At 40.4% G+C, this 22,315-nt stretch overlaps 1 long non-coding RNA gene across 1 annotated transcript in view; it reads left to right on the top strand.

Annotated features, from left to right (window-relative positions):
• Window positions 1-1,293: 1,293 nt before the first annotated feature.
• Window positions 1,294-22,315, top strand: part of LOC122562730 (uncharacterized) — a 319,752-nt gene continuing 298,730 nt past the window's right edge. Inside the window, exon 1 of the long non-coding RNA XR_006315398.2 lies at window positions 1,294-1,477. This is a non-coding gene — a long non-coding RNA (uncharacterized LOC122562730). The remainder of the gene's footprint in view (window positions 1,478-22,315) is intronic.

Raw genomic sequence — 22,315 nt, forward strand, 5'->3', positions numbered from 1 at the left:
GATTATAACTGTTACAAAAAGTACTGACATGACCATCTTATAGGTCTTTAAACTTATATTCTAAAAGCTTCATTTTAGAACAGTGAAAGTCAAATGGCTTCTTCAGGTCATCGGCCATCTTGTGTGGATTAAAAAATATTCTTAGCTTCAAAGAGGACCAGGAACACATATTTAGGGTGTGGCTGACTGTAGGTCAGATCGGGTCACTCAGCAGTTTTGTTGTACATTGCTGATTTGCCTTTTCAAAGGAAGGGACCATGATCAATTGAAGCCACAGATGAGACAAACCAGTCCCAATGATCTGCCAGATTACCATAACACTTTAAACCCTTAAACAGTGGTGTGACACTTAACACCACAAGGCCATCATAACAATGTGGCTCCCTTTGCTTCCTGCTAAAAGGGTATTAGCAGAATTTAAACTGGCATCAGATTGCTGCAGCTGGCTAAGCAGCCAAAGTATCCAAATGTAGTAGAGAAAGGAAGGCTCACTTCTGTTCTGCCATTAGCTTCACCCGAGAAATCTACATTCTGGCAGGTCAGCAACCAAAACCTTTTCAGCTACTGAGAATCTTTGCTTTTTCAATACCTTCATCCCAGCCAAGAGATGCATCAGCTTACACCAAAATACAGATTCATCGAAATTCCAATTTTACAATTACTGTTTCATTTTTATGCATATTTAACTTTAGTCTTGGGTGATACCTCACATTTATTGGATAACTGTGTTGACAAATAAAATAACACTCTAAATTTTAAGTACACAAATGCTTTCTGTTGGGTTACTAATATAGAGTAGACCGCCACTCACCCGCCCCCTCCCCCAAGAGTAAGAAAATACATACATTCACATACAAATATATTGATCGTAAGCAAGTAGGTGGAAACACCTAGAATTTGTCCATGACAGTCACATTAATTAATGATTCATTATTTGCAATTAATCAACACCTTGATAGTGAGGTGGGTACTGCAGATGCTGGAAATTAGAGTCAAGAGTGTGGTGCTGGAAAAGCACAGCAGGTCAGGCAGCACCCGAGGAGCAGGAATGATGAAGGACTTTTGCCTGAACCGTTGATTTTCCTGCATCCCGGATGCTTTTCCAGCACCACTCTAATCTTGACCTTTGATAGTGAGTTCAATCAAGCAGTGTTCGGAGTTGTCATGGGTTTGGTCTCATGAAACACCATGTTAAATAACTCCAGTGGTCTCAATTTATCAGCTTGGAAACAAAAAGCTTCGCCAGCAGGAGTATGAAGAACTGAGTCTTTCTCGTGATGTAAGAAGCAGAATATAAAAGAAGGAGGCACAATGTTCTGATCAAATTGTAAAGCAGACATTCCTCTTGTGAATGGAATTTAACAGTGGGTGGAAGGACAGTCCCACTCTCAGCTCGAGTTGATCTCTGTCTGGAACATTAGACTCACCCATTCTCGTGGGAAATACCAAGGCCAGGGAAAGGAAATGTTGGCTGTAGGTAAGAAAAAACCCCATTAATTTATGAAAGATTATATTAAGATCAGAAGGGAGGTCTGGATTTTCAGACAGTCTTTATGAAACCAAACATCAAATGCTGCTCTCCCCTGACTGAAACACTTTAAGGAGTGAGTGAAAAATGTAAACAGCTGCAACACGTATGTAGTTCCAGTCCCTCATGAAAGAGGGACACGTGTGTCAGTCCTTTAAACTGAGATTGGTTTATAACCTTCTACTAAATTTAAAATGATGCAAAAATCAAAGGCAAAGGAAATATGGACCTGTTGGACTGTGGAGAGTGAGGCAGGAATGTGAGCCCACAGGTTCCCAGCAGGCTCGTTTCTGAACGCTGCCAGGTCACTGGATGGATAATACAAACGGATAGTGAGTGTATCTTCATAGGCAGATTGCAAGGTAAATCAAAATGAACAGAAGAAAAGCTTTAAGCTGGAGAAGAAGACCACAACTTTTGAAAAAGCACAGCAGACCTGTTGGTGCCTAGAAAGAAAATAGGTTAATCAGTATTTTGGAGTTGACTTATCGAACGAAAAGTCAAGTGGGGTTGCTTTTATATCAGCCACATCAGGAGTGACATGCTCACTGTTCCCTGTTCCACAGTGCAAATGATAAGAAGCAAAACAGCTTTGCAAAGATTGAGAAGGGAAACTTTTAATGACTTGTCAGTAGCATTGAAATCTATCTTGGAAACAACAGAATAGTAATTACCCAACTATTTTCTACGAGTTTAGATCACCAAGTCTTGTGGTCATCCTATCTTTTAATATCTTGTAAGGCAATCTACTACTAACCTCAGCTCTTGTTTGTGCGTACTGCATCAGGCGCTATTTATTGTAGAGGTTGGATGGACTGTGCCTATCTTACTGTGTTGTCCTGGTGCCAGTACTGATCATCAGTGGTACTGTTAACTTTGCATCGACTGTAGTCAGTCACTTGTGATCTTGGACCTGCAATTAAGAAATAAGAAAAGGAGAGAAATATTAAAAATACATGACAAGGCAGTGTTAAACTGAAATAGTTTAAATGTTGATTGGGTTCACTTTAGAACAGGATAATGCCATTCAGCCCTTCAAGTCTGCTGTTCATTTAATTAGATCATGGCTAAACTTTACCCATTGTTCCAATGCATTTCCCACATCTCCTGATACTTTTACCCAATAAAAACTATTGACCTCAGTCTTGAAAATTCTGTTTACCAACTTCAATAATTTGCTGAAGGAGAAAGTTTTGGATTTTTACTATCCTTTGTGACCAACTGCTTGATGAAATAATTAGACTCAAAAGACAGACATTTCACAAAATATGATTACTACATTAATCTTATGTTTCAGAATGAAGCAAAGTAATGAAAAACATCATGTTACCACAGTCAAAAGCTATTAATATAGTATAATAAATAGGAAGCTATAATAGCTTCACTTGTTTGCCACAATGGGTAAGGTGTGTTTAATTCCAAAATATGTAAACACTGCAGTTTTTATCTTCTTTAGTCAAATACATGCTTACAGAGCTACTATATATGTTGACTGTTTCATAATCACATGAAATTTACCACAGTATCTGTTGTACTTACCTCAGTGTAAAACATTAATGCTTCAGTAAATTCATACTTAGTAAGTAATAATAAAAAATTTAAACATTTGTCTTGAAACATAGCTTTGTAATGGCTTGGGGCATAATGCCATTGGGTCAACAGAGTATCTGTAAGCCAAAGATCCATTCCCAAAAGGCAGGAAACCTGGTTATGTGACAATAGTTGTAAATAGCCTTCAGAATGCATTGGTGAAATTAAAAAGCCACTGAAGGAGACTTGAGGAGCAGGAAATAAGAAAATACAAAATGAAACCTGTTGCCGATAAATGTCCTAAATAAAATAAAACTCACAACGAATTTCAGTTCGCGATAGTACCTGGCTAATTATAGCAATCTGCAGTTATAATGTCTGGCTGCATGAATTGACTGGCACAAGATACATGTGAGTGGGTTTCTGACTTACTGGCCATGCAATAAAATTACTTTGCGATTGGGCGATTGCTATACCATTCAATTTTTTTCCCTCACATTGATTTCCAATTATACATCTCACTGAAAATGCACTCCTTGGATTAGTGCACAGAAGAGTTTCAGTGCAGGGAAGAACCATCCATTGCCATGTCCACTTACAGAAAGTACAAAGGGATCCAGTTCGTGCTCCATGTGGACTTTCAACATCAGATCCATCAGCAGTAAATTTCACAGCACTCCTTGGAGTGAAGATTAAGTGAAAGGGAAATCTGTGTTTTTCTGAAGAACTGACAATTATGGATGACTTTGATCAGAATCCAAACTTTAATATTAATATCTCTGAAGAGATATCTGACTAACTTCAGTTACATGATTGTTAGCAGAAGAAGTTAGACTAATAGACTGGGACAACTACAAAAAGATAACTAGAACTGATTAACTCCTCCCAGTGACTGTTATATATCTTTGTTGGCAGAGGTATACAAAGGCTTCAGATTAATCATTTTGGGGTGATTGTGTGACATAATGCAGATATGTAGTGAGAGAATTCCAAGCATCTTCTGGGTTAAAAAGGAACAAGAAACATTGTCATCATCAGCGGTCCCTCAGATTTGAGGATGACCTCCGTCAGACTGGACGAGACTTCAGACATCTGAAGGGCTCAGTTTTGGATGGACAAGCTCTTCTGCAGTAAGGATACGTTGTTGCATAGCAAACAGAAGTCAAGCCCTGGGTTGACTTCCTTTTCCTTCCCCTGCATCCACTGTTCCACCTCATGAGCAAGTCACTGAGCCTTGAGGCCACTTGAGCCATGATGGATCAGGAGGTGTCTTAACCTTACATCTACTCCTTTGATCACTTTTTGAGAATTCACAAGTTGAGAGCTAGGAGAAGAAAACCTGTCTAGGGAAGCATTTTTGGACTTTATTTTATTCATTTGTGAGATGTAGGTTTTGCTGGCTGGGCCAGCATTTATTGCCCGTCCCTACTTGCCCTTGAGAAGGTGGTGGTGAGCGGCTTCTTAAACCACTGCACTCCACCTGCTGTGCGTTGATCCACAATACTGTTCGGAGGGAATTCCAGGATTTAGACCCAGAGACAGTGAAGATCTGCATGTATTGACCTGTCTATTGGAGTGGGTTCTTCAAGAGTAGGCTTTTAATGCTGATAGATGCAGATTCATGGAGAATGCTTGTTTCGATCTGGCAGCCCTCTCTTTTGACATCTGATTTAGGCACTGCTGATAGAAACTCTCAAGGACCTTCATGTAACCAAAGTGGAAGGTTCAAATGGTTCAGATTTCTCTGCAGTGCCGGAGGGGGTCAACACAACAGTCTCCTGCAGTGATCCCCAGCATTACAGATACCAGCCTTCAGCCAACTGAATTCTCTCCATGTGATATCACGAAACAGTTGGAGGCACTGGACAGTGCAAAAGCCATGTGCCCCAGTGACATTCCAGCAACAGTACAGAAGACTTGTGCTCCAGACCTTGCTGCTTTTCTAGCCAAGTTATTCCAGTAAAGCTACAACACTGGCATCTACCCAACAATGTGGAAAATTGGCCAGGTATGACCTGAACAATAAAAAAAACAGGACAAATTCAAACAGGCTGTCAGTCTACTCTTGATCATCAGTAAAGTGTTGGAAGGTGTCATCAACAGTGCTATCAAGCAGCACCTGCTCAGCAATAACTTTTTCAGAGATGCTCAGTTTGGGTTCCGCCAGGGCCACTCAGCTCCTGACCTCATTACAGTCTTAGTTCAAACATGGACAAAAGAGCTGAATGCCAGAGGTGAGGTGAGAGTGAAAACCCTCGACATCAAGACCTCATTCGACTGAGTGTAGTTACAAGGAGACTTAGCAAAACTGGAATTAGGGGTATCAGGGTGCACTGAGTATCAGCTGGTTGGAGTCATACCTGGCACAGAGGAAGATGGTTGTGGTTGTTGGAAGTCAGTCATCTCAGCTCCAGGATATATCTGCAGGAGATCCTCAGGATAGTGTCCTAGGTCTAACCATCTTCAGCTCTTCAACAATGACTTAGCTTCCATCATAATGTCAGAAATGGGAATGTTTACCGATGATTGCAGCATTCACGACTCCTCAGACACTAAAGTATTTCATGTTCAATGCTCCAAGATCTGGATAACATCCATGCTTGGCTGAAAAATGGCAAGCAACATTTCTGCCACATAAATGGGCGGCACAGTGGCACAGTGGTTAGCACTGCTGCCTCACAGCGCCAGAGACCCGGGTTCAATTCCCACCTCAGGCGACTGACTGCGTGGAGTTTGCACATTCTTCCCGTGTCTGCGTGGGTTTCCTCCAGATGCTCCGGTTTCCTCCCACAGTCCAAAGATGTGCAGGTCAGGTGAATTGGCCATGCTAAATTGCCCGTAATGTTAGGTAAGGGGTAAATGTAGGGGTATGGGTGGGTTGCGCTTCGGTGGACTTGTTGGGCCGAAGGGCCTGTTTCCACACTGTAATGTAATCTAATCTAATCTAATTTCAAATGTAAAGGTTTGACCATCTTCAATAAAAGACAATCTAACCACTGTCTCTTGACATTCAATGCTGTTACCATCATCGAATTCTTCACTATCAACACTCTTGGGGATCCATAGATGAGAAACTCATCTGGACTCCCCATGGAAATACAATGCCACAAGAGCAGGTCAGGGACTCGGAATTCTGCAGTGCGTAACTTACCTACTGACTGGCCAACACCTGTCCCCCATCTCTCAAGCACAACTTAGGAATGTGATGGAATATTCTCCACTTGACTGGATGGGTGCAGCTCAAATTACTCAAGAAGTTTACACCATCCAGGACAAAGTAGCCAGTTTGGTCGGCATGATATCTCAACCATCTACTCCCTCCACCATTGATGCTCAGCAGCAGCAGTATGTGCTATCTACAAGATGCACTGCGAATATTTGCTAAAGCTCCTTAGACAGTACCTTCCAAGCCCATGACCACTTCCATCTAGTAGGACAAGGGACATCTGCAATTTCCCTCCAAGCCACTCACCATCCTGACTTGGAAATATATTGCCATTTGTTCGCTGTCAGTGGGTCAAACTCCTGCATTATGGGTCAACCACAGTACATGGACTGCAGTGGTTCAACAAGGCAGCTCACCACCACCTTCTCCAGGGCAACTCCGGATGGACAATAAATGCTGGCCAGCCAATGCTACCCACATCCAATGAATGAATTTTGAAATAAATATACCAGGGTCTTCACTGAATTTCAGAGGTCCCAATTGTCAAAGACATGTTGTCACAGTTTGAAGAAGGCAACACTGGCAAAGCTGACTTAGCGCTGGTCATTTCATCCCAAGTCTTTTGGCAGAGGTGGCATCCCATCTATGTAGATAGTCTGGAGGACATTCAACTGGCTTCGGGAGAACTGGTGGAGGACCTTTGTTTTGCAAATGTTTAAGGACTGGGCAAAGGTTATATATGAGGTACTATTATGCTGGAGTGTCCTTGGCATTTTCTGTGCAGACTGAGTCATCTCACTGCAGCCATCTGCAAACTGAAGGCCACAGATGTCCATGAGTGCTCAGAAGAAACCAAGGTTGAAGAGTTTCCTATTGAGATGATATTGGATGTTTTAACTGGGTGATAGGTCATTTCAGAGGAGGTGCTTGATAATGTTGAGGTGAATAATGAACAAGGTAAGGGGGCAATCTCAAAATCTGCCAAGATCTGTGGCCAGGATGGCAGTTCACTTTCCGAGCACACACACTTGGGTTGTCAATGAGTATTCTTATAATCCAGGTTCTAAAGTCTAGCTTTTTCTTGTTTCACCCACAGGGATGATAATCCACTGGGTGTAGCTTCTTGGTCATGAGAAAGATGTGATAGCCTACTTTTCAGGGCAACTTTTCTAGCCCCCTTGCACATTCACGGTGAATGGAGAATATCCTAAAGAGGGCTGTTCAGTTGTAGATGCAGTTGCTGAAAGGCACCCAGTCTCAATGCAGGTACAATGACAGCAACATCTTCTATGAGATTCATTCCCTTGCTGTTGTGGAGACGCTTGAGCTCATGCCCCTGGCTTGGCCTCCCAAGGCAGCAGCAGCATTGGAGGGGAGGGTTCAGGCAAACAGCTATCCAACAAATCTTCAGCAGCAGAAAAAGCCAGAAGTTGGCTGCTGTCCAAAATGCTAGGAAGGTGGGAGGGCAGTGCATTGGGGAAATTGCCCCAGTCATTATGGTTTGACATGTCATTGAAGCTGACCATCAACTGCCATGATTGTGTGGAACCCCCTACCTACCAGAATCCTCATACTAAACATTGTCACATGCAGGCTTCTGTCAGTAAAGCCTTATGGTGATGGAGGATTGGTGACAGGTGCAAGTCTGTGAAACCTGCAGGTGGCCAACCATGATTCTACACAAAGCTGGCAGGTACATCACGGTTGCTGAGACACAGTGAGGTAAGGGAAGAAATAACAGTCATGTGACAGTGAGAGTGCATTTGCATGTACACCAAGCTTGTACATCAAGAACAATTTCAAGTCGCAGACTGCAGTTGGTTGTGTGAAAATACTATGAGCAGTAAAATATGTTGCATGGTGTGATTCGAACTCAGGAGGGTCAACTACACCAAACCAAATGACAACCAACAAAAAGCAGGACAGTGGATTGCAGGAAGCAGAAAAGCATTGGAACAGAAATTCTGGGCACTATTTAATGGAGTTGTTCAGAGTCTAATTCTCCATCTGATAGTCGACATGAGTTACCTACTTTTAGGGAAGGCCCACCAGATTAAGTGACACCCAGGCATTGAACGGGCCAATGGCAGGCTTTCTCCATGATCAAGGACACCGCCTAAGTTCCATTGAAAGGAACTATTGGCCAACGAAAGGCTGGTGCCTCTCAAGGGGGCAGTGGTTGCTGCTGAAATGACGTTCTCCCAAAGGCCCAATATAGTCATTTAGTGCCAGATCACAGATGAATGAGGGGCGTTGCACAATGATGGGAGGTGTGAAATTCATTATGGAATGTCTTTCCACGGCCTGCTTTCTAAAATATTGAGAACTGCAATCAGGCCCTGAGTGTCTTTGAATGATGGGACCCTCTTGGGTGATGGTAAGCACCTATGCATACATTTTCTTGTCATGTTTCACTCATGGCCAGCCCCTGACCACTGCTGGGTGCATGCCAGTGGCAATAGGATGAGGCACTTAAGTGGATAATAATTGTATAATTAAGGGCCTCAGTTGGCCGCAAGGTGGGATATTTACCCACAGATCTTCTGCCATGGACATAGTCAGGGTACAGTTGGGATGATGCTCACCACCTATCCCTGCCACCTGATAAAATTATTACTAGTCCCAAAATCACCAGAGAGAGGGCACTGCCTGTACATCTGTACCTAGCAGTACAGGATTTTCTCTCCATTGTAATGAATGGGTAGGAAAGGGCAGAAAGGAAGAGTAGAGTCAGAAATTTTTTTTTAACAGAGACTTTGAGTAGAAAATGGCTAAAGAATCCAATCAGAAATATTAGCATGAAGCACAAGTTAAAATTTAATTGCAAGTAATTTATATAGCTTACATTCTGGAAAATTACGCACTCTTCACTCTCAATTTACTATTTGCACTCACTTCAAAGGACAAACTGTGGATAAAGTGTGGAGTGGCCAGTTGAGGTTGAAAGTTATTGAGAAAAGAAATGCAAGTTATTTCAACTGCCAACTCAGTTTATACCAAACCTATAAATGTCGATAACACGGTAATAGTTTGTTATAGTGGAGGCTTGGGTCCACATAGCTAAACTAAATTATTGATGGACTGTGTTATTAAGAACTCTCTTTTTTCCTCCTACTTTAATGAGCAAAATGTAAGTTTAAATAAAGATTTAGCTATTTAAGGTATAATTGAAAAATCCAGAACAAAACTAAGTTTACGGTGAGATGAATTAATGGTTGGAAGTAAAACTAAATTTGAAGGCTTCCAGATAGTGAAATACTTAAAAGATTGAGGGACAAGTTCTGGAACAAAAGTAAAAAATATAGCAGATCCTAACAATATTCTTTGTAGCCTATACATTTGTATTTATGATCATGATGGATTGATGCAGAATGCATTCATGAGATTTTCCTTCGACTGTTTTAAATTGGTCATTACGAATGTAGCTTTTTTGTTTGAATTGCACCTCATATTCTTCATATCTTTTATATTTGCATTATGCATTATTGTGTGAGATATCCTTATCTAATTTACATTTGACACAACCATTGTTTTTATCATCTGCCCTCATTCTATCATGAAACTTGTAGTGGGATTGAACGTCATAGCTGCATTTAAGGTAGTTGTCAAGTTAAGGTAAATTAAATAGATTTTTCACTTGCCACTGAAATATAAAATTTGTTACAAAGCTGACAACCTGGTGTCAGAAACTACTTGAGTTTGCATTTAATTTCTATAAAAATCGAGGGGCATTAAAAATTGGGCAGGTTCTACAAAAGGAAGTTGATTTACTACCATCAGATCTGTGTCCCATCAAACACAATGAAGACCTACACTAACATGTGCAAATCGTGCAAGTTCCTTATGTGTTTATCTGCTTTCTCCTTCTGATGTGGTGCATTACCAGGAATAATGTTCTCACAGTCTTATTTTCCTTTTGTTTAGATTTTTTTGTATTTACTTTTGCCAAATGATGCGTCATAAAGTTAAAGAATCACAAGTATCTCCGGGGTGAACTTTTTGAGAGTTGTTTGTATGTGTAAAGTGAAGTTTGATATTTAGGCCTTCAACCACAGGCATGCACAAGCCGTGATATAATACCATGCAGTTGTTTTTTTTCATCTTGTGTGAGAACAGTGCCACAAATCATCCCTGATTGCTGAACGCTTCCATTTTTAAAATTCTCTGCCTTGTGTACAAATCTCTCCACGGACTCAGAGTTCCTGCCTTTGTGACCTCCACAATTTCACTGTCTTCCTCCAATTCTATTCTCTTGTTCATCTCCCACTTCTCTCATTCCAGCATTAGTGGTTGTGCTTTCAGATATCTGGATCCTAATTTCTAGACAGACCTCAGAAAGCTCTCTGCTTACACTTTTGATCAAGCTTTTGGTCACCTCTCCTAACATCTCCTTCTTTTGCTCAGTCTCAAACTAGTTGGTTAAGTGATCAAGGGGCAATTGGAAGAAAATCCACATCAGTTCCTCTTGGGCAAAACAGTCCCACATTATTTGTTGCAAAGTTAACTTCCAAGGCCTCTCTTAGTCCTGCTAATATTTAACAACAGGTTTCGTAGAGCAGTAAGCTGGACCCAGGGCTAAAATTGCATCAGGTTCATTGTGGCTTTAAATGACCACAATATTTTATTAGGCCTTTGCCTATCTAAGGTGAGATCCCCACCCAACCTATGTCTTCCAAAAACCAGAATGTAAAATAGAAGTAGAAAGCAATGCAATCCAACAGACGAAGCAAATGGTTTGATTTAACCCCTCTACATCCCATTCTCATCAGTCACATGGGGATGAGGCGGGTGTTAAAACAGGCTTGAATGATGTATGAACTGGCAGAAGTTGCAGAGAGTGAAGTACTGTCTGTGCTCCTTTTATATATGCAGCCTGAAAGTTAGAGCCCACAACCTTCTGTGCAGCTGGCTTAAAATCTGATGTTTTATCCTTGCATGCAGATGTAACGAGTTGAGAAAAATGTAATCATGAAAGGAAACCTGTCTCCTGAGTGGAACCACCTCCTAATTTAAGGCCCACCTTTGATATCTAGTCCCAAAAAAGATTTTGCACATTAAGTCAGTGGGTAACCTAACCGGAGTAGACGCACGGTTACATTCTTGTGAATACAGCACTGACCAAGAACCCTAAGCTAGAAGAGGAAGAAATGACCGAAGTCACTGACACTCCGAGGACTGCTGGAGAACAGGCCCTTGGTGAGCCCTGTACAGATGATGAACTGCTTGACTTGGGCATTAATGAGCTAATGGAGATGCACAGGCAACAGGAGAATGTCTTGCAAAGGAGTCTGAGATCATGTGCAGATTGGAGGGAAGGGCTGAGAGGTCTCTCCAAGTTCTGTTTTTTGGCTCTGGAAACCAAAAACATGGTTGTCTCCATGGACTGGGAGGCAGTGCTGTGTTAGTGGAACTGAAGATCACGGCAACATTGAACTTCATGTTCTTAATGATTGAATGTGGAACTCCCACTCCTCTGCACCTTGCCCCATCCACCTGTTGCCCACCTAGGTGTCCTTCTTCTCAGAGTGAAACAAATCATGGGACATGCTGAGGATGTTGGTGTTGGGAGTTGTTAGAGCTTCTTCGGCTTTATTCTGCTATGGAGACTTCCTTTCAGTGGAAGCCATTGAATGCTTGCAGGGTAGAGCTTTTCAGTTTCTGTTTTGATTGCCTCAGATGGGTGTGTTTGCATTGTACAGGAAGACGTGCAAACAGACCTCAGGCCTCTTCCTTTTGTACTGTGCATTCTCTGTGAGGTCATCCATTAAACGGCAATTTAAGAGAATTGTACTGGTTGTAAAATCTTCATTTGATTCATTCACCCCTCTACACTTCTCCCCTCCTCACTGATGGTGGCCTTTTTAGTTCGTCTGTCTTTCTTCAATGACCCTGTGTGACTTTGCCCTCTTTTGATATTGTTGTACTGAGTGAAGGGACTAACAGGTATGGCTGAAGCAACTTGATCAAACTCTGGAGGGTGGGAGAGTGAAATTCATCTTGAATGGGGAGGCAGAATAGACAATATCATATCTGCCTAGAACTGTGCAATCAACGGCATTGTATATTGGATGAGATGAATGTGGTAGGTGTCATATTGCTGATATCTGTTTCATATCCCTTGCGAATGTCAAATTTCTGCCTGATTTCTAAGACTAATGTCAGAAAATGGCCCTTTATGTTAAAAGTATGTGAAGCTACTGGCTTGCACGCAACAGTACCATAGAATAATATACTGTTGCCAGAAATAAGTAGAGGAAAAAAAAGGACAAAATTGTTGGAGAAAAGACTAATTGAAAACAATACCTCACTGAAAACTTTAATTGTCTGGATATTAGAAAACTGGAGTTGCTTCTTGCTCAAATTAAAAATAATGTCAGTCACAATCTTATTCATCATGTACTGCAGAAGCAATCTTCAAAACGAAGCACATGGTATAGATTAAGGTAGATTAATGACTTTCCTCATAAAAAGATCCTGCTCAGATTAAATACTATTTCCAGCACTTACTCTGATATAATCCAGCAACATGTTAACATCATGCAATTTATATTGCTAATATAATCAATTCTGAAGCAACATGCTGCATTTAAATTGTTTTAAAAAGTTGAGCATAAATTGGGTTATGGAATGCTTTCTATTAATAACACCTATAAAGCAATCTTTCTGAGTGCTGTGTTCTGTGAATAATATAAAGTGCAGTTTCAGGCATTGAACCTTGGGGTCAATTTTAACCTTGTGTGGGCTTTGGTTTGGTGGAGGCAGTGTGAAGCCAGTAGTCATAGGTCTGAAGTTCTGACCTGGAGTATTATTATTCTTGGACCTCATGTGAATAGCCCCAGTCTATTGTCATAACAGGGAGAAGGCACAGAATGATTTGCTCTAGACTATGTACTATTTGCAGTCAACTGGAGGAAAGTTTTAAAAACTGTATGGTCTTGCTAGCTGAAGATGTAAATCCAGACAAAGAAGGCCTGCAACTCTCCTTATGGGATCTCACAACAGTATTCATCCCTGCTCCCATGAGAAAATAGAAGTAAAATACTGTGGATGCTGGAGATCTGAAACAAAAACAGAAAGTGGTGGACAAACTTAGCAGATTTGGCAGTATCTGTGAAGAGAAACAGAGCTCATGGTTCAAGTCTGGAATGGCTCTTTTTTTGGAACTAAGTTATGAAAAGAAATGCCTTAGCGTGCTCCATCCATTTGCAGAGCAGCTACGGATCAGTTTCACATGGCATGGATGCATTCTGACAGCTACCCCATGTAAGGCCCAGATAAACAGCAAACCAGGTCCTGTTGTGTTCAAAAAAAAACTTTTAGAACGTGCACCAGCTTTGGGTAACCAGATGATCTCCTTGCAGAATTGGAAATTACAGGGACAAGTTAAGTTCCAAGTGGACAAGCAAGGTTATTAACTGCATACTTGCTGGTTTCAGCCAGGTAAATATAGTTAAAAGATTACCATATGATCTTTATTTCCAAAAGGGGTTATAAAAATAAACGCTGCAATAAGTTTCTTTGTTTTCATGTGCTCACCAAGGTGAATGATAGTCTTAACTGATGGAGGATTTTGCATTCTGCATCCAGTAAAAGTATCTGTCACTCTTGGTAAGAAACACAGAAGTGGCACCTGAGATTACGAAGCCAAGTCTTTCATAGCATTCTGGAGAAACTAGGGTTCCCTAAAAATGGCAGGTGTGATCCAGATCTGGAAATCCAGTCATTTTTCCCAATGCATCCTATTTTTGGAAGGGTTGGAAAAATGGGATGGGGATGTGAGTCACACATGAGGGAAACTCAAACTTAGCAGGGCCATTTGAACTTAATGCTTCTGAGCACGGGCCTCCGGAACAAAAGTCTCAAGAGCCTCATTTCCAAAACAAAAGTTTCCGGCCTCTGTCATTCCACAAGCAAAAGTTAATTGCCAACATTTTTCTCAAGACTGATAACCTTTTAAGTAAGATGGAGAAGAACCATTTAATACTCCAGTAGAAGTTTAGCTGATCTCACCAGTTTGAGTGCAATGATTAGATTCTGTGAGCTGAAGTTTCTGTTCCCTTGAGCAGGAAAAATGGAAAAAAAATCAAATCGTCAATATCAAGATACAAATTTCTGACCATCCCCTTTAGGTTTAAGTAGCAAGCTCTGAATCTTGCTAATCAGTAGCAATCACCTTTTCTCCATGCATTTACATCCCATTATTAGTTACCTCAGTAGCAAACAGATTCATGAATACTGGAGACAGCATGTCTGGTGGTGTAGCCTCCTTTAGTGACACTGTGGGGAAAAGGATGGCAAGGCAAGAGCAAGAGTCACTTTTTCTGGGTCATCTCCTTTGTAACAAATCTGGAACATTGGAGTGTGTGTGTGTGCATGTGTGTCACTTCCTGGCTTCTGTTGTGGAGCTGGACTTTAAATATGGTGCAAATGGATTAACTATTGCCAAGTCCCAGCAGTGGCAAGTGATTCTGCCTCTCCTGCTGCACAGTTCAGTGAGGAGAGATTGCTTGCACAAAACATGAACTAAAGAGCAGAAGATTGCATGAGTCAAGTCAACTGGGAAAATTCAACGTTGTGTCTCTGGATTAGGTAAAAGTGAAATTAATTGAGGCACTTGATTCTGATCACTGCCTAGACCCTTCAGCTGGGGAAGCACCATTGAATGAATACTGAATCATTAGTGAGGGCAAAAGATTTTTTCTTTCGCATTTCAGCCTAGCAACTGTAAGACTGGAAAGTTTCCTTTTCGTTTCTTTCCAAATGCAGTTATGTTTGTATGTTCCACATGGTATGCATGTGCTTGGGTGGTACTTCCAATGATTTGCCTTGCACATGTATACGAAATTACCCAGGAGAAAGAATGCCTCATCAGCAGCAGAAGCCTCAGCCTTGACATGGCTTTGGCATGTTATTTTTGGAAGAAATAAGAGCTGCAAGTTCTTGATAAGAAAAGGAAATTAATTAGGATGTGCTGGATGCAATTAGTCACAAACAAATGAGATGAGTACATCATGCAGTAAATTAGCATTCAACAATAAGTGAGCAATGTACAGTAGGGAATAACAGAATAATTTTGTCCAGAAGCCATTAATTACGATTATAATAAGTATCAGGTGATAGTTAGGAGCCCTTAATTTAAGTAACACTTCAGAATAATTGATATATTGAATTTAGCAGAGAATTTATTAATGTTTAAACATCCCTTTCTTCTAAATAATAAAGGAAGTTCACTGTTGTTAGTCAATCCCATATGACCTTGTCCATCATGAGGAGAAAGATAAAGTTGGTTATTTGTACGGAGCTGACACCCAGTGTGAATTGTTGGTTGTGCTGTGGTCTCCCACTTTGCGAGCTGTGTGGTTGCATCACAATGTTATGAAAACGTGGCCCTGCCATATTACCTCAATGTTACAAATTTGAATTTATTGGCAATGAGGAACAGTTAAAAGAATATGAATGAATGAAGTGGAGTAAATAGGGAATGGAAATTCAAAATGTGCTTAAAATGGGGAGCAACTGGTTGCGTAAAGGGTTCTGTAGTTATGATAGACATGAATGATTGAGACCTATGACTGGTAGAACATGGGTCAGCGCTGAAGATTTGATATTGGACGACGTTAGATATACCAAGAATGTGGAATGCAGGGACTGTCAAGTACAAATAGAATCTGTTAATCTGAGATAAATTTCCTGAATGGGATCTGCAGATTAAGAGTATAATGTTGCTGATTATGAAGGTATTGAACCTGTATGTGGAATGACACTTCACATAAGAGGAACAAGGCTTTCAAATCTTCAAATGTCAGAGAGTGGAAGTACAACTGAGAGTCTGACTGGAAGCCTTTGATAGCTAACAGGTACTCATCTAATAATGTGGAAATCTTATTGAGGTATCATTGAAAACACGACAGCATTAGTGATATTGTAATGGATGCATAATGTACATAACACAGTAAATATATGATTAATAGATCTACTTTGCTGTTGCATCTGGAGAATCCAAAGTAAGCTGATTTTCTGAGGTAAGTGAGGTTACGCAATAATTGGATCAGTGATACTGCCATAATTTGGTGAGTTTTAATTGTTGAAAATGGCTGAGTTATGGTCAGGTGATGAAACTTGGGATTTTAAGATGTTAAAACTTCAAAACTCTCAAACCACCAAAATGTACCTTTGTCCTAGTGTGAGAATGCCAGGGAACAAATGGGGCAAGTCGGCCTAGGAGAGAAACTCACCCCCTTCTCAACACTTTACTAATTAAGCAATAGGTGGGAAGGTCTACTGGGGACTTCCTCCACTTGCCAGAAAACATAAGGCCCATCAAAGGTCAATTAATGACCACTAAAGGTTCTCAACTTGCCACTTCCCTGACCATATGCCTCCTCTTGGTGGGCTAGAGAAATACATTGTTTCCAAATAAAGACCAGCCCACCAGGTGAGAGGGAGACTCTGATTGCCTCTATCGGGGACAACTGAAGGCAAACATGGTGGACAAAAGTGTAACTTCTGAAAGCCATCTCCTCAACCGTGCCTCCACCAACCACCCCTGCCCACTCCCTAGTTTGCCTCTCCCCAGCCTATGATAGAATAATTTTTTGTTTACTTTCCTGCTACTTGGATCATCGGAGGAATTTATCTCAACTGGAGGACTTTAGGACCCAGAAGCTGCTGGCCTCTGATTGGCTAGCAGATTTTGGTATGTTGATCCGTCAGAGTTGAAGCCTGTGAAAGGGTGAGATACCCTTGCTATTGGTCATCTCTTAACCAGCTGAATGGCTGGCCATCAGGTAAGTTATCAGGAGTGTGGCATGTTGTCATGCAAAACACTCATCCCTACTCTTCAAAAAAAAAAGAAAATTATGTTCAATGGGGCAGGATGCTGATACTAATGATGGAAAAACATACGAGGTTAAAGTTTACAGAAGTTATTTCCACATATGGAGTCAGCTATTACGAGGGGGCATAGCTTTAAATTAAGGGTGGTAGGTATAGGACAGATGTTAGGGGTAGGTTCTTTACTCAGCGAGTCGTGAGTTCATGGAATGCCCTGCCAGTAGCAGTGGTGGACTCTCCCTCTTTATGGGCATTTAAGCGGGCATTGGATAGGCATTTGGAGGATAGTGGGCTAGTGTAGGTTAGGTGGGCTTGGATCGGCGCAACATCGAGGGCCAAAGGGCCTGTACTGCGCTGTATTCTTCTATGTTCTATGTTCTATTTAAGGCCGATATTTTGTTTCTAGCACTAGACATAAAGGAAGAGAAGTGTTCCATTTCAATGGGTACAACTTTTACCATCCTCCAATTAGAAAAAGAAAACCAGAAATAAATAAATAAAATTATTTAAAACAAAACAAATCCATCTTGCCACACAGTGTTCCGTCGTCAACATGGTAGTTCTATTGAACTTGCAGCCCTGACAATGTCAAGTACTGATTCTGGGAAGGCCAAAAAGGCAGACAATGATGTTTGAATTCAGCCCTCATTTTAACAAGTTCTGCGGGTAGATATTCAAGTCACTTTAACATTTAAGTTTGGGCATTTTGACAGAAGATCAACCATCATAGTTAGAGTTGAACACGTCTCAAACCAGATCCTTAGCTCTAACCACTACTTATGCAGTAAATACCACCAGAAGATAAGATTAGAAAGACTCAAGGGTGTAATACTTCTTTGTTCAAGAGTCTGTATCCAGAATAATCACAATTCTTGGAACGTATGGATCCCTTAAACATATTCAGGAAGGAGGATGCCTTAGAGGATGTAGCTCAGCAGCTGACAATAATTTCAAGAGTAAAAGAACTGATCATGACTCACTTAGTCAGACAGCAATTTAAGGATGTGCAAGAAGTAACCAAAGAAATGTTGCTCGACTGCCAAGTCAAAACACAACTGAAGGAGGACTGCTGGAGAAAATAATACACTAACAGAAGCCAAACAGAGTCTTAACACCCATTTAACTGACAATGCACAGGAAGTTATGTTGCCCACTACTGCAAAGTTGGGGCACAGCTCCGAAATGGTGATGTTTCCATCTGCTGTGTAAACATGTTCCTGCTTTTAGCTAATTTCCAATCTTGGAAACATTTACAGAATTTTGGCTGGATCTTTGATTTTCTTCTAGGGAGGCTGCAAGGGTTAGGAATCTGTTGCAGTGGGATGAAACAAACAGCCTCTCTGCTGCTGCTACTGATATTGGGTAAAACAAAATCATTTTTAAAAACATTTTTAAATTAAAAATTGGTATTTTCTTTGGGGCAACACTAAATTGTAAGCACTTGATCCTTGTGTCCAGTGGCACAGACAGTGGAAATAAAACCAAACAATGCAATTCATCATTGGAACATGAGTTTATCACAAGGTCACATGTCATTGTTTTAATTTGACAATGAAAATGCAACAACGTGTGGGAATGCAGCAAACACCAATCCTGAACCATTTTGTCTCACATTTTGCCACTGTTCAGCTAAATGTAGCTGCAGAGGAGAATGTTGGAAGTCACCATGAGGGAACCATAGAAGCTGACATGGTATTTACTTCAGTTGACAGTGAATTTCATTACATTTTGGTTATGTTGAAAATCCTTAACCCAATTTTAACTTGGACCAAGTTTCCTACAAGTGATAGCAGTTTTTACAGGGACTGAGGCCCACAATACATTAGCCCTTTAAATCCAACTGGCCAATTTCCAATACCTTCTGGTTCAGAAGCCATGGTAAATTGAGCAGTCCCTGGGCCTGGAGATACTGGCTAAGTTACAGGATCTACTGCCAGATTGTGAGGACTCACCAAATGAAAAAGACAGTGAATCTATTGATAAGCTTTCTTTTCAGCTGTGGAAGAGGTCATCCTTTTTGTTCTCGTATCACTGATCTTCTTTCCCAAGACCTGGCAAGATACTCCCGGCCTGCCCCTGTTTAGGCCATGCAATTAAAATTGCAAATATTTCTCAATTATATCGTCTGGGCCTGATGTGCACACATTAAGAAGGGCCCCACTGATTTTGTATAGGTTCCTTTACCACTTTCATAGTTAAGCAGGTTGAAACTCCAGTCAGCCCTTAGATGCTCTAGGACAGATAATTAATAGATGAGATGTTAACTGTTCAAACACCCAGTTTCCACTGGGCAGGTACAGTTAGAATCACCTCCCACTGTGTGTAGTCTGACAACAATATTAAAGTGTAAAGTATAGCTCTGGTGTGGAAATCCTTTTAAGAAAAAATCAGAATAGCTTAAGTTACTTACCTTAATTGGATCTGCTGCCAATAAACAGTTAAATTGTTTTTTGTTCACTAGCAGTAGTCATTTATGGTTGTGTTAAAACACCAACAAAATGTATGCACTGGTCTTCACCCCACTCAGAGTTATTCCTGTCAATTTGACTGCAATTTCAGCTCTCAGTAATTGGGTGATAAAATCCTATACATGCAGTTCTCCCATACCACCTCATACTACTCCTTGCAGGCTGACCTAACATAGACAGCTGACTATTGTGCAAATTGCAAGTGAATGATATTTACATCTTCCTGCTGAATATAAGACTGTGTAGAAACATAATCCATCTATTTTTAAAGATTTAAGTATACTGTAAATATAGATAAATACTTATAGGTCGACCAACTGCTGCCTTTTCTTAACAAAGCACAATTCTGGAGCTCATCAGTTTCATGGTTGTGGAATATACAATGGTGAAACAGTTGAGTTTTCAAAACATGACTCCTGTCAGTTAACTAAGTTGTACCTGAAGTAAAGTTGGTTTCAAATCAGACTTGAAGGTGGTTTTGATTAAGATTGAGTCCAAATAATCCCAATGTGTATTGTTTGCTTTAAGTTAGTAGATATTTCAGCTTCTGTACATGTCAATTAAGTGAATGTGAGAAAGCAGGTGAGTAAGACTGATAGACAATGTTTACTTCAATTCCAGGGTTGCTTTGAGTCTTGTTTCTATCAAAAACAGCATTTATAGTAATCAGCCCTAAAACTTGCATGTTAAGAAAAGTTAAGTCCTTGTTAAAGGGCAATCAGGAAAAAGAACGCTTAAAGATTTGCTTGGGGGAATAGATTGGGGATAAACATTAAAACTGAATTCATTAGTATATTGCATCCCAGTTAAATGGCACAAATGATGAGATTTCAAAGTTCCAACAGTGCAGTGACAGAAGTGAGCACAGGATGACAGACTACAGCACTTATTCAAAATGACATTTTATTTAGTGAATAAATGCCCATAGTGTTTCGGTACATGCGACATTTCAGCACACATGGCATTTAAATGGTCTTGGTGCAGGTTTCAAGGCTTGTTTATGTGCTTTGTTTCAAGTGTTCCCTTTGCTGAGGGAATACTAATAGCCCTTGTTGTTGAAGCAAATTGTCTTGACTCAGAAACCACGTTTGCGTCTGCCACAAATTAAATTCACCTGTAAAAGTGGACTATTTCATTCTCTCCATGTCTCAGTGTACCTGTGCAGCTTGAGCATGACATCTCAAAGGAGTAGAATGTGAATCAGTCTTTGCAACATAGAGACTAGTATAGACCATGGAGCTCTCAGAGTCTGCTGCACCATTCTGTTAAATTATGGCTGATGTGTAACTCAAATCCATTTTGCTGTTTTTTTCCTCTGTCGTCCTTGACATCTTTAGCTCATAATAATCTATCTCCGTCTTGAAAATATGAATTGACTTTGTGGCCACAGCCATGAGGGTGAGCAAGTTCCAAATTTTTTTAGTCATCCTTTGTGCTTAAAACATCTGTGTTGTGCTACCCCCCTAACAAAGTCTGTGCAGCTGTTGGATGAAATATTCACTGATTTTGATATTTGAAAAGTATCAGATCAGCATCTATTAAAGAAAGGTCATGATTGACCAGTTATGAACTGAAACTCTCAAAGCAAATTAATTGTGTTGCAAGCTAGACTTTGGTCTAAAGTATTCCGCAAAATATGAATTATTAACCTCATGCTGAAGGAATATATATCCCTATGTTTAAATGACTGTTAAATCAGCTCAAATTTTCTCTGAAATACATGTTGCAGAAATGGGATTGAATAGGTTAAATGCAGTCAGTGCCATTTAAGTGCAGTGTTTATTTTCCTTCTTCTCATTTCCTCTTTATGTAAAACTGTCTTGACATGTAGCACTGGTATCTCGGATGTGGCTTTGGAAAGCAGACTCTGATTACAACCATTCAAGGACCCCAGAGTGGTGTCAGTAAAGTTCATTACTTCGGAAAGATCATTCCCAGTAGAGAGAACAGTGTAACATTTCTCCCCAGAGAAAAGGAAAAACAGCTAATGTTAAGCAGCTTTGGACAAATCTTAGTAATTTAATTATCCTGCCTCTGGCACTTCATTAGCATATATCTCCTGTTCACCCACACCCTAAGGAAAAAGCACTCATCTCTTTTCAAGACTTCACTGGATGTAATGAAGTCCCTTTTGCCTCAATAACATTGACTGGTACTGTACGGTTTATATTTCATTTGAAAACTAAAATCCAATCCGGTCCAATTCAGAATTCCTTGAAGTAAATAGAAGCTCAGCTTGAAACGTCTTGCTATAAAGTTAATGTCAGTTTGTGCATAACAGAAAAAATACTTAAATAATTTTTTGACAGTACATATGTTGTAGTGAAAGTTATATGTTGTAGTCAAGTTATATAATTTAAGTGATTTGATTTAGATTAAATTGTGTATAAGAAAGATAAAGAGTAGATTGTAAAGGTTGCACAATCAGCATGCGTTGCTTTATTTCTTTTGTGAGTTTGATCACAGTTAGTGGGATTGGGCTGTGATAGACAGTGACATGGTCAATCGGATGTATTCAGCTTTGGAAGAACCTAAATTAGGACATCTAAAGTTGCAGCTACGCCAGCTGAACGAGGTGTATGCTTCCCTATTGGAGATTTTGGCATTCCACGAATTCTGGCTTCTTGTACATTTCCAATTTTCAGATTCCAAGGCCCTAAACCATTTTGATTATCTTTGTCCCTGTTAAGTTGCTCCTTTAACCTTTAACTCTTCAACCAAGCTGGCTATTATCTGTCCTCTGTGTAGCTCAGTGACAAGTTATTTTCTGAGAATGCACCTTTGAAACAC

Source organism: Chiloscyllium plagiosum, unplaced genomic scaffold (assembly GCF_037043375.1).
Source record: "Chiloscyllium plagiosum isolate Xiang-an unplaced genomic scaffold, Cpla_swu_hap1 HiC_scaffold_24, whole genome shotgun sequence".
NCBI lineage: Eukaryota > Metazoa > Chordata > Chondrichthyes > Orectolobiformes > Hemiscylliidae > Chiloscyllium > Chiloscyllium plagiosum.